At 42.1% G+C, this 13,568-nt stretch overlaps 1 protein-coding gene across 10 annotated transcripts in view; it reads right to left on the reverse strand.

The window, feature by feature from the left end:
* Positions 1-1,843: 1,843 nt before the first annotated feature.
* CELF1 (CUGBP Elav-like family member 1) overlaps positions 1,844-13,568 on the reverse strand; it is a 103,931-nt gene continuing 92,206 nt past the window's right edge. For 9 of the 10 annotated variants that reach the window (XM_038407729.2, XM_038407728.2, XM_038407726.2 and 6 more), the window contains one exon: positions 4,632-7,582. The gene's annotated coding sequence lies outside the window, so the exon portion shown is untranslated. Of the gene's footprint in view, positions 1,863-4,631; positions 7,583-13,568 lie in introns of those variants that run through there. The other variant, XM_038407725.2, reaches the window with a different exon arrangement.

A 13,568-nucleotide genomic window follows, 5' to 3' on the forward strand; every position in this document is an offset into this window, starting at 1 on the left:
CATGAGGATGTGTAGGGTGCATGCATGCACTGAACAGGCACTGCTATCAAAAATCTCCGATCAAAGGTGCAGAAGCACATATACACCTGAAGTAGAGTACCAATGGGGACACTACTCAAAGAACTTCACCTACCAAGTAAGAGAAACTGCATCCTGTATCCTTGACTTGCTATCAGTTTGTTTTGATGAATCATCTTGCACTCCAAAATGTAGGATTCCTTCACCTTCTTAGGAATCAGAATTTTACTGGCCATAATTTTACTGGGCCAGTGAGAAGGCAGCTTTGAAACCTTTTCCTACATATCTCCTAAAAAGGACAGGAATGGAAATTAGATCAGTTATTTTAGGAATCAGGTTTCTAGACACAAGGGACATCTCTCCTCTGATCGACTGCACCTTGATCTAGGATGTCCCTGAATAGTCTGTTTCCTTTCACTAGAAGAGAGGGATCCTGAATTTGGCAGGCCAACAATTGCTAGGTCATGGGCTCTTCTCTCAACCAAATGACCTGTCATAGATGGGGTTGCTAATCTGACAGAGCCTTCTTGTGCAGCATCATGTCAGAAAGTGGACATTAGCATTCACTCATACACCAGATTGCAGAATACAGATCAGGATACAGGAGCCATGTCCTGCAGAGAGGGAATGCATTGAGGCTCTGTGTTGTTAATTAGACATTTCCGAAGAGCCCCACCCTCCTTTTTATCAAGAGCATTCTTAGAGGAGATAAAGACTTTCAATGAGGGAGAATAGGCTGGGGCCCCTTTAGGGGTGAGCCCGAGGGTGACTCCTGTTTAGGGAGTTTATATAACCCATCTGTGGTGTTCAGATCATTGTATTTGCCATCTTGTTTCTCCCACATGGAATGCATGGGAGGTACCTCCAGAGTCAGGTTTTTTTTTTTTTTTTTTTTTGTCAAAGTCCAAATTTCTTGGTCAAAGGTATTGTCTAGGTCCAGTCTCCAGAGAAAATAATTAAAAAAAAAAACAAAACCCAACAATAATGATAAGTAAATGAAAATATTTAAGCGTCCGGTGGTCCAGATTTGTCCCATGGTCTGCCTATTGACTCCCCCCTGCTCCATCCTATGTGGCTTTTGGGTGCTTAGAGACTACTATAAAAAAAGCTAAGCAGAACAACTGTTCTTCCTGAAAAAGAAAAGGAGACTTGTGGCACCTTAGAGACTAACTAATTTATTTGAGCATAAGCTTTTGTGAGCTACAGCTCACTTCATCGGATGCATTCAGTGGAAAATACAGTGGGGAGATTTTCATGTTCTCCGTGTATATAAATCTCCCCATTGTATTTTCCACTGAATGCATCTGATGAAGTGAGCTGTAGCTCACTGTAAAATTTCACTCCACAGACTGTTTAAGAGTCACTGATTCAGCAGAACTGCTCCATGCTGCTTTTGGACCACCGTACTCAGGCACGTCTCCCCATTAGTAACCATTGCTTTGATGTTCTTGTGAGGAAGCGGGGGAGGCTGTGGAATATTTTGCCCCCTTTAACAAAGATAGGTCCCTGGCTGCAGTACATTTGTGGCCACAAACCTGGTACCTTTTTAGCTTTGGGTTGGACTCTGTTCTGCTGAAAGCCAGAGCCTCACAGACCCAGTTGCAGCAACTGGCCCAGCAGCTAAGGAGCTGGGGGAAAAGTACCAGGAAATGTGCTGAGCCGACTGCCTGGTCAAACTGAGAAGAGCCACCATCAAGCTCAATCTGGTGAACTGAGGAAGACAGATGCACATACTCACAAGCAACTTACCACCTTGAAGCCAGTGCATCACAGCTGAGGGCAAGCAGATAGGTGGAACCACCTTGGTCTCTTAGAGCCTTACCATCCAGGGTTTCTCTGAGAAACTAAGATTTGTCTTGGCATTAGCAGGGCAACTTGCTTCTTTCTTCCACCCCCCCCAAAAGAATCCATACACGCCTGCCTTACCACACCTCACAGTCCGCCTGCTTAGCTGCCCACTGCTCCTTGGGCACCAGTTCATCCTCCCTCATTACACATACCCACTTTTATGCCAGTTGCCTTCACACCCTGTGCTCTGCCAATTGTATACAGTGCAACTGAATACGAGATGATCTTAAACGTTTTTCAGTTACAACTGTGCACGAGGCTGCATGTTGTAACGCAGAGCAGAATTTGGCCCTTAGTGTGTAAATTGGATGAAGGATTTCTTGGAGCATGAGAGGGGGACTAGCTTGTTAACTTGTCTCCAGTCTGCTAGCATTCTGCCCTCTCTGCTGCTCCTGATGCTGAGGTAAACCTGTGGGTCTGGAGGGCAAAGAAGGGATCAGGAAACTTAAAATAAATGTGAAGTAGCTTAAGGTACAGGTGACTGCTCTAAAAGGAGCAGGAGAGAATTGCTCTCACTCCCTGGAGATGGGAGAGGAAACAAGCAGTGCGTGGGGAGGACAATTAAGAGAATGCAGGACCTGCCTCCCTATGTCTAACATCTGGGTTGAATCTACAGGCTCCAGGCTTTTTATGTAGATGTGAAAGTTTACAAGAGTCATGTGGAACAGCCAGATGATTATCAGGGATTGAAACATAGGCTGTTATGTATAGCTTAGAGACTGCTGATAGGTGGTGTTCTGTGTAAAGCAGACACAGCCCTTCTATGCATAGGGTTCTAATCTGAGTTTCCACAACCTGCTACTGACAACAATTGTTTGGGATTTGCCCTGCCACAGGCATAATCTACTTTGTTGTGTAATCAGGAATCTTTCATCTCACATGAAGAGATGAGTTTCCTGATTCAGCTCCTCCTCCCAGTTTCCACCCTCACTCACACCTCTAAGTTTGTCTCCCAAGCCTCCCTTCTAAACAGTTGCTGATTAACTGTACGTATGTTAGTGCATCACACAACAGGTGGCATAACATCCTGTTCTATGATTGGTAGGCTACACTGGATGGAACATAGGACTGAATTATCTAATGCTCATGGCTGCTGTCAGATTTATAGTCATTATAGGAAGTACCGGGTGAAGTGGAGTAGGCCAAAAGAGAGGAAGGACACATTGGAAATGGAGTGTGTGCCCCTACCCCAAGATTGTGATAGTCCGAGTAAGGGACTTATACATGAGTCAGCAGAAGGAGGAGAGGTGAAATTATTTTTGAATATTAAAAGTCTTTTAAAAAGACTGAAAAGATGCTCACTTGCTGGGATTAAACTTCCACAGTACTTTCCCCAAGATTTAGGGATATTAATGTTAATATCCTGGCCAGATTCTAATTGAATTACATTCCGTCTACCCAAACCCCTCAATCTTACACAACAGATTTCACTCCAAAGCATTTTTCACAGTGCTTCACAAGCAGGGATAACTTCACACACCACTGAAACAGTGGAGAGTAACACTACCAAATAGGTTAGGACAGGAAGTAAAGAATACTGTATTCAGTTGAAGCAGCCAGAGAAATTTAGGGAGGGAGAATGTATTTTAAATCAGTGGTTTTCAAACCGTGGGTTGTGACTCGGGACTGGGTCGCGGAATGGAAGGGACTGGGTCACGGGGACTCTGGTCAGCACCATCGACTGGGCCATTAAAAGTCCCGTCAGCGGTGCTGCCCAGCTAAGGCAGGCTAGTCCCTACCTGTTCTGACATCGCGCTGCGCCCTGGAAGTGGCAAGCAGCAGGTCTGGCTCCTAGGCAGGGGAGAAGGGGGCCACAGGACTCCATGTGTTGCCCCCACCCTGAGCATGAGTTCCGCACTCCCATTGGCCTGTTCCCCAGCCCAGAGCCCTGACCCCCTCCCACACTCCAACCCCAAGCCCCTGCCTCGAGCCCCCCCCCGAACCCCTCATTCCCGGCCCCACGCTACAGCCCTCACCCCATCCCTCTGCCCCAGCCCTGAGCCCCTCCCAAACCCCTAACCCCTCATCCCCAGCTCCGTTGGGTCATGGGCATCAACAATTTTCTTCAACTGGGTCGCCAGAAAAAGAGTTTGAAAACCACTGCTATAAATAACCCCCATCTCCTGCTAAATATTATTTGGGTAAACACCTCTCCTCTACAGAAAAATGCCTCCCGTTTGTGTGCAGGAAATGCTGAGCACCATCCCTCTGTGAGCAGCCAGCTGTTCACCTTTTGGTGTGTGTTAGGGCCCCAGGACCCTGTATCCCAGTTTAGAGAGAGAGCTGTATGTATGAGGAGTCCTGGAACACTGCACCATGGGTCAAGGCCCAATCGTGCTTCCACTGAGTTAATAGTTTTGCCAGCATGGGGGAGAAAGGGTAAAATTCAAGGAAAGATAGGAGAGCTCCCAGGAGAAGAGAGAGAATGAGAAGGACCAAGAGAAAGAAAAGCATCAATTTAAGTTAGCGAATCAAGAAATATTCAGAAAAAAATAATACAGAAGGAGAGAAACTGGAGGGCAAGATAAAAGGATAATAAACTCTTGCCAACATCTATTCACAGTAATAGATTCTCACAGTGGTGAAACCAACAGCTATTTTATGTACCCAGAGAGAGTGGCATATCATGAACATTTTGCCTGGCTAAGAAATTGGAAGGTATTCCTCCATGCCCCTTTTAATCCCAGCTGGCAGAGCCCCCTCTCCTCACCTGCACCCATTTGTAGAGTGAGAGATTGAGATTCAACACAGAAATGACACAAACAGACTCTTCTCAAACAGTTTAATAGCAAATAAACAAAGGAAGGTACCACACTTGGCATATACAAAATGACTTGTTGGTGTGTCTGTGCAATTAAAACAGCTTTAAGTTCCCCATTGGGACAAAAAGGAAAAAAAAAAAACAACACACACACAAAGGAAGAAAATTCCTTTAACACATACTCGCTCGTTCCAAACTTGTAACAAATCTTTTCATTTTTAAATCCACTACACAAACTCTGCGATCAGATCAGAAAAGCAACATGTACTCCTCTGCTTTTAAACCTTTAAAGTAAAATCCATAATTTTCTACAGAGTACAACACAATTTCACACAAGAAGACATTTTGTTTTGCAAATCAAAACAAGAAAAGGAACAGCTCAAACAAGGTAAAGAAAAGCATTTCTACAACTGAATCACGACTTTGAGTTGATTAAATCCTGTTACTGCAGAACAGACTCTACATTTGGTCATAGTGGCAAATTGTTTTCTTGTCACATTGTGAATCACTTTACATTGTTTTCTAGTAGAAAAGGCAAAAAACTGTACAAAACCCCTAGTGTTAAATACAATGTTTGTACCAATAAAAAAGCCCACAGGTTTGTCTCCAAAATGTAAATTTTCTTTTTTAAATTATTCACAAAAAGCAGCCAAAAATCAGAAAGGCAGCTGCTGCTCTACTGTCTCAAATCCATTAAAACCACCACAGAACAATTAAAACAACCAAAGGGAGAAAAGGAAGGAAAGGAAAGGAACATCCAACATTTGGCATTTTGGTTTTCTCCAGAGATTTTTCCACAGGTTTCCCCAGAGTTCCTCATGGAACTGAATGCACATTGTATAGAAATGTATTGGCAAAATTACTCAATACACTGTGGGGGTCTCAGTGCCCCAAATAACAGATGGCCTGATGCATTCAGACTGTGGGGCTAACAGCAGCCATCTCAAAATCCTATCTCAAAATGAGTCTCTACCTTCTTGTAATACAGCCTTGTCCCGCAAGTCCCAGATCTATATATCACAGCCAAAAATAAATATACTGAGAAGTAGTGAAATCCACTGTCAACTCTGGGATGGGAAAGAATAAATCGTCTCGTTCCCTTTTCACCACCCCAAGCACAGGGTAACCTACACAGCCAGGAGATCAGTCTCACATTCTTTGCTCTTTCTAACCTCTCTCCCCCTAGGATTTTACCTCATATTCTTTTCCAACACTAGGGTCCTTCACCAACTCACCTCCCTTAGTGACTAGGGTCTCGCCGTAGCCACAGTCTTGCAGGTGCTTCCAAGTGCCAGTTTCTAGCCATGCAGTCTCACAGCAGATGGTTTGTAGGGCCAGGGAAATCCAACTGCCCTTAGAATAGTAACCTGTCCTGCAGGGCAGGAACAGAAACTGCTTGACTCTTTACCCAATTAAAGACTAAAACAAAAACAAAAACAAACAAAACAAAAAAACCCCACCTCTATAGAGATTCCCCAGCTAAGGCCCTTGGGAAGAGGAGCTGTGGTTGGTACCCTGTTCAGGTAACAGCGTAAGAAGCTGTTGTATTGTGCTTGTCATTTGGGGTAAGAGCCAGCAATTGCATGACCAGGCTTACAAAGGCCTTCTCTGGGATAGTCTGAACACTCTATTGCCAGTGCTAACCTCGAGCCACTAAGCCTCCCTCCACCATCTCATTGACAGTGTTAAACTGGGGCTGAACCTCACAAAAATTTTGCTCCAAATTACATAAAATAAAATTTAAGAATGCATGAAGGGAGCCCCAGTTCCCTGGGATTTTAGAAGCAGAATTACTGCAAAGATCCCCCAACTTACCTGCTTCCCATCTATCCTGGTCTACCAAAACTCCTACTAAAAACAATGCAACAAACCCTACTCCTGGGAGCCTCTGACAGTTATGGAGATGGAACAAAGCCCAGATGCTGCATCAGGCAGACAGTCTAAGTGCACAGGTAAGATGCCTCAGGTGGCATCTGATCAGAAATTTGTCACACCAAAAAACACCAATTTAAAAGGATACCTTTGAAACCCAGTAAATTGCTCAGTTTTTGCACAAACTATAGAAAACAGAGAGGTGAAGGTGATATATTCGAGGGTGTGAAGAAAACAGCAGGAAACATGCACTATCTGAGTTTGGAAGAATAAAACTAAAACAATCACATTTTGCTGAGGAGATTGTAGTTACAAAAACAAAACAAAACAAGCATGCTGGAGTTTAACAAAATAAAACATCAACTTTGATCAAATTTTCACTGCAGACAAAGGCTGATAACTACACAGGAAAGGAAAAAACAGTAAGTGCCAGGGCAAAAATGCCACTACAATCAGGAGAAAATATAGTTCAAGTGTTTTGTGCTGATGCCACTCAAGTCAGAGTTTGAACTCAAAAATACATGCCATCTCCTCAAGCACAGAAACCATTTCAGCAAAATGTGACCAGAAGCCTCCTGAAAGGCTAAGTCGCATCATTCAATTGACTTTTTTCTTCAGAATTTTGTTTTTAAAACTAAGCACACAGAAAAAACTAAGCCAAGAAAGTGACTGGCTGTATGTTCACAGAAATACAAATACTCCACGAGGTATGCTAGCAAGGCTGCTCTGAAGACAAATTACAAAGAATCAGAATCACAAAATCAAGTGGTTATCTTACGAAGTTCTAGAAAAATAGAAATTTTTTTTATATTCAAATGCAAGTTTAAATATTCTCCTTCAGCAGTCTTTCTAGCAAAACCAATTTGGCAGCACAAACACAAAAAAAACCAAAACAAAACAAAAAAACCCCAAAACAAAGAAACAAACAAACATAATAAAAATACACATCAGCGTCAAAGGTCAACACAAGGTCAAAGGTGAGAGTTCAAGCATCAGAGAAGCTGAAGAGACAAGGATTTGGACGATGTACTTGAACGCCACATCGACATGCTTTAGGCACAACGATGAACAAACGGCAGGAATCTAGAAAAAAAACAAACCAGAAAGAGGGAGACCCACTGAGTTACACAGAGCAGTACATCCAAACAAGGAGAGAGAGAACAGGAATGGGCACTGTACAATGAGACCTCTTGGGGAGGGGAGTTGACAGGGAGGGCAGCACATGCCAACGATGGACAAGTAAAAGTCAAGGTACATGGAGGACACCAAGTAAACATCAAAATGCCAGAAATAAAATAGAAGCAAAGGCCTGGATTTCCCTTTGGACACTGGTTTTGTGGGACTGTTGTACATTCACCTTTGCCCCATGCCCAGTGTCCCTGCTAGCTCTGCTTGTGAGAAAGACAACAGAGCAAGCCCCACCCCAGGAGTCCACCTCCAAAGATACGGCTCCAGGATTAACACCCACTCACAGAAATTCAGACGGCAGAAGACAGGACAGAGGACACGGGGGTGGTTCACAAGTGAGTTGACAGTTAAGATCTTTTTGTGTCTTATCAAGGGCAATGCTTAGGCAGTGTTAGCCCAGGAAATCCATGCTCTTTGCTTCAGCTCCAGTCCCTTCCCATCCCTTAGGAACCCACAAATTGGGAGAGTTGGTTGATTTTAGAACCAAATGAAAAGACTATACAAGACAAATAAGCGGAACCAAAAACCCCACACAATACAGAAGAATTCCTTAAGACTTGTCCTAGCTGAGCCCTTTTCACACAATTATACCTGGGCAGAAATTTTCCTTTCCCAACCCTTTCAACAGAAAGCCCCGTGCACTCTGATTTGTGAGAAAGGGATTCTGGGCACTGAGAAAGTCTACAGTCACTGTTCCCAGTTTGGAAAACTGGAAGATATTTTGTCTGAACCCTTCTTGGGATGGGATCCCTACCAAGGGACACTAACAGCTTTACTGTCTTCTCTTGGCCACCAAACTGCAAAAGAGAGGGAGCCTTTTAAAGGGAATGTGGAAAGTAGAGGAGAAAGGGAGGTATCTTTTAGGAGTCCACTTTACACCCGGGTTGTGGTGCCATGTCCTTCAGTCTCTCAAAACTGTTTAAGGGTTGCTGGTGAGTGATGTGAAGCTTTCAGTATCCCTGTGAGTGAACCTGATGATTCCACAGCACTTGCAGCTAGCTTGAGGAGCTGAAGGACCCTCCTCTGAATAATGCGGCAACAAAAATATGTTGCCACAGGATGGCTAGCACCGGTGGTTTGGGTTTTCTCCCCATGCTTACCGTTCCGGAGACAGAACTGAGCAAGGAGACTGAGTAAAACCTCAGCTAGCAAGAGACACTGCAACATTAAACATTATTTCTATAGTTCTAGCAGTTTTTTTAGGTGCTTGGCAAACAGCTACAAGGACCAGGTCCCTGTCCCAAAGAGCTTACAATCCAGAAAGGCAAAGTATCAGTGGAGAAATGGGGCATGGGAAAGAACAAAAGCTAAGAGTTCAAATGACATTTAGCAGACATCATAGGAATTCCTTGTGTGGTTTTGTCCTTTTTTTTTGGTAGATATTTTCAAATGTCTTCTCTGTCAACAATTTTGAGGGAAAGACTTTGATTCATTAGAGGCCTTTTGGAAGAAGTGTCTAAAGGAGAGACTTGGATGAAATACTGGAGGGGTGGCAGGTTGGAGCAAACACATAATGACATAAGGAAAGGGAGACAGTTATTTCTGTGTCCTTGTTTCTCTCTCACATTTGTGGTCGATAACATAATACTGAAATTTTTCTGCAGTCTATATTTTATACTTTGTAACGTTTCCGCTTAGTGATCCACAACATCCTTATATTTGTTTGCAACAGGAAAATCCCAATGTACACTATGAGCATCTGCGCTCTTGATTTGTAATTTTTTAGCTATGACATTGCTCAGGTGAAATAGTCATGTAAAAAGGTGTTTCACTGAGCTGTTTTTAGATTGCTGCTGATTATTGGTTTTATTTCAGGAGGAAGTCAATGGGTTCACAAGTATTCAGAATTCCCTCTCTCCTTCTATACAGCTATCAACAAATGGAATTGCCTGAGTTAATTCTGCCTTGCACACAGGCCAGTTTCCAATATACATTTTACTGTCTAGATTAAGGGATATTTATTTAAGGATTTAATTGCCTGGTTGGAATTTCCCATGGTGATGATTGTATTTTCCTGATAGATTTAACTTGTTTGATCTATTATCTCATCATTAAAACATAAAAGATATTTCCAACAATTGTTTTGGACTCTTTTGGAAAGTTCTAAGCCTAAGCAAAATGAGGGTTGATTTTAATGAATATTTATCAAAAGCATTTTCTAGTAAGTGCAAGCTATGCATGCTGGTAAGATAACTAAGCTGTAAGGAGACATCTAATTTTAGACTCTTATTTAGGTGCTGAAGAATCTAATCAGAGTAGGTTTGCTACAGCTGTAGATATTAAACTGTATCAGGCGAAGACCAATTACAGCCTTACCTAATTCTTCGCTTTTAATATGGGATGCCAAGTAGAATCAAATGTCCTCTGAAGTTTGCAAAGCAGGCAAATACTTCCCCCTTGTTTCTATGAAGCAGATTATTTACAAGGATCTGCAGAGTACACATGCAGTCTGGAGTTCTGTGGTTCAACAGAAATCATACTGGATTTTGTTATAGAATCTCTTTGGAAAAATCCAGATTCTTTAGATTATGAGCATAAAAAATACTTTGCCCATTTGGCTACTTAAGCAAATCCTTCTGTAGTTATTTGAACAGAGTCAACTCTTATGCCAATATCAATGTAACATTAAGACATTTCACAGAAGTGCATAGATTATAACCAACCTAAGTATTTTGAGATAGCTTCCAATATTTAAGTATTTCAGAATGGGTCAAGTCTGTCCCAAATAATTTTGCCAGTTTCAATTACGTAAATTCTTTTCTTCTCCCTTCCAGTCTCAGCTTTAATAATCTTTGGTAGCATACAAAGTTTTTGTTCTGGGGACAGTTTCTCATTTGGATTATTTCTAAAGAGTAGTTCAAAGTGATTTTACCAGATTTTTGTCACAATGGGCTGCTAATTCAAAGTGTGCTTTTATGTTTAGTCAATTTATTCCAATGATCCCCAAAACAGCTGACTGATTTGATTTGCAATAGAATGAGAGTGATTAAAAAAAATACAGGATTTCCTGCCAAAGAGTGAGGAAGAAAACTGTTCAAATCTGGAAGGAATGAAGGAAGAGGCAGAAATCTCTAGTCTATAGCAGCTGCCACCAAGCAGAAATGAACACACTTATTTTATACAATCAGCTGCACTGCGCAGCAAAAAAACCTTCAGTCAGAGACTTGATGTATTTATGAACTTTGGCACCACATGCCTGGACACACCAACAGATTGAATGAAGCTGAAACAGACACACATTTAGGGTCTGATCTTTAGCTGGTATAACTTAGTGTAGCTCAATTAAATTAAATGGAATTGCATCAGCTCAGAGACGCTGGGGATCAGGCCCTTAGAATTTAACCACATAGATTTGCGTTGGCAATACTTGCATTATAGTCATGCCAGTAAGGCACAAGAACTAGCCCAGGTTAGGCTTCTAATAAAGATAATCACATTATTTGGGAAGAGTCACGGGGCTAAATTCATCCCTGGCATAAGTGGGTGAATCTTCCACTTAAATCAATGGAAATTACACCTGTCTACAACAGGGCTGAGTCTGGTCAGTACTGGAAGAATAGTAGCAGGATGCAAAGGCTAAAGACACTAAGTACAGGGCAACTGAAATGACTACTTAAAGGAACAGGCCCATGCCTGGGGTCAATGGGGAAATGGAGCAAGGGTCTCAGCATGTATGTAGCTGAGTGTAGAGTGACTGTAGAGACCACAGAGTACAGCTATCCCCTCCAATGCTTCACAGCATTAATCCTTCCTCATTTAGCAGCCTGCAAACAGGCCACTGAAAATCAGTAGTTTCAATCATGCACATCATTGTATGTGTAAAACAATCACATTCAGGATTCTACAAACCCTGGCCTTTTTTCCAGTGAAATAATTTAAGTAATAAATATTCTCCACCCTGGAGCGGTATAAAACTTCTATAAAAATAGAAACAACATTCTTGGTTACAGCAGGTCATGCTTGGAGCAGTTGCTCCCAATCATGATCTTTTTTCTTTTCTTTTTTTTTTCTTTTTTTTTTTTTTTTGCAAAGTATATTTATAAAATAATCCCATTATGACCTTAGCGGCCTTAACACTCCAACACTTTCTTCTCAGAAAACCAGGACACATCTCTCCCAGGGCACAGAATTCAAGTGTACACAGTTCACCTAAGAGTGAGAGTGTGTGTGTATGTATGTATGTATGTTTATAGAGACCCAAATAGTCAACATGAAAGGGTACCATATGCCAGCATAAATGGGAATTTGGCAGTCTGGGCATTTAACCTTTTGTCACCACAATATTCTCTGCATAATACTGACAATTTCTCCTACCCATCTGGTAGTAATCTGCCAGGATTACAGACAGGTTGGCACCAAAAAACTATTTGAGTTTCAAACTCATCAACAAAAGGGCACTTTACCCTGGTGCTCTGATGCTATGGGTCAGGCTTTGTATTTATGAGGTTTAAGAGTCCAGGGGACCCAGTCCCTGGATATGCCTGACTTTCCCCATGGACCATAACAGAGTATCTGTAAACACATGCACATTCTAAACAACATTTCAGGAGCTTATGGCTCCTTCTGCTAGAGTAGAGAAGGAAGTAAACACCCTGTGTCTCACCCCATATGCTTCCTACTTAGGAGCCAGCTCCCAAACACAGGATTGCAGTGTTACTTGGTGGGCTGAGGAAAAGCATCACTTCAAATTGGGAACACAAAGGAGAAGAGGAAATAAGAGAAAATCTGAGGTAAATGGAATCTCTATTAAAGATATACAGAAACTGTAAACTTTCCATGTGACAGAGGTGGATTTTGGTGGTTAGAGCACTAGCCTCTACTGTGACTCCTTGATGTGCTTCAAGCCAGAGTCTCAAAGGGGCTTTGAGCCTCCTAAAATCAGTGTATACAAAAGCCCCTGTACACACTGGAAAATTCACAAATGTGCAAAGAATGTGTGTGTTCAAGAGAGGGGAGTGTCTGCTCTTCCTTCAACATACTGGGTGACAGCCACTGCCAAAGGCAGAATAAGACTGGGTGATTCAAGGGTCTGCTCTAGTACACTCGCCACTTTAAAGGAAAACTGCAGTGTAAAAAGTAAATCTAATTACTATACCAAATCACATCACAGAATTACTAGTGAACAGGAAATTGCCTTTGGAAAAGAGTATGACTGAGGAAGTAGCTCCCACTTGGATGTGCAAGGCAGCAGAAACCTCAGAAGCTGTTGCAAAGTATGCTGTATTATTTTTTGTTAATTTAATAGTTTAATAATAATAAATTAGCATTTAGATTGTGCTTATTGAGTATTAATTCAAAGACCTGTGAGATGGGCATTACTGTCATTGTACAAATGGGAAAACTGAAGCATAGGGATGGAAAGAGATTTGACCAAGGTGACACAAAGTCTGTGGCAGATTTGGGATAAGAACTCAGGAGTTGCTGGCTTCCAGCCCCAAATTTATTCCTCCAGACCACAGTGCCTCTCTAAACCCTAGCACAATTCCCAGCTGATCAGTCAAGAGTAAGATTTCCTAAACACTGGGAAATTCAATTAATTATCCAATTAATATGCAACTCTAGATGGACTATGAGGTTTTCTGGGCAGGGATATTGTCTAAAAAATTTATAAAGTGCCGTATACATTCACTATAAACACCACTTTATATAGCAAAATAATCACTGCAGTTTTCCTTTAACCCATTAACCTCTTTCTCTTTTAGATTTTTCACATGCTCTACAGAAAGATTCAGCTAGGAAATTTCCACAGAAGACAGTTAACTTAGGAAATATCAGAGCGTGGGGCATGGCAAAGGCTACATGAGGTCTGCTCCTTGCCCATCTCAAGGTGGTTCTCCCTCCCCACCTTTCTTTTCCTCAATGCTGTCTGGTGTCAGTTCTG

Source organism: Dermochelys coriacea, chromosome 6, assembly GCF_009764565.3.
Source record: "Dermochelys coriacea isolate rDerCor1 chromosome 6, rDerCor1.pri.v4, whole genome shotgun sequence".
Lineage (NCBI taxonomy): Eukaryota > Metazoa > Chordata > Testudines > Dermochelyidae > Dermochelys > Dermochelys coriacea.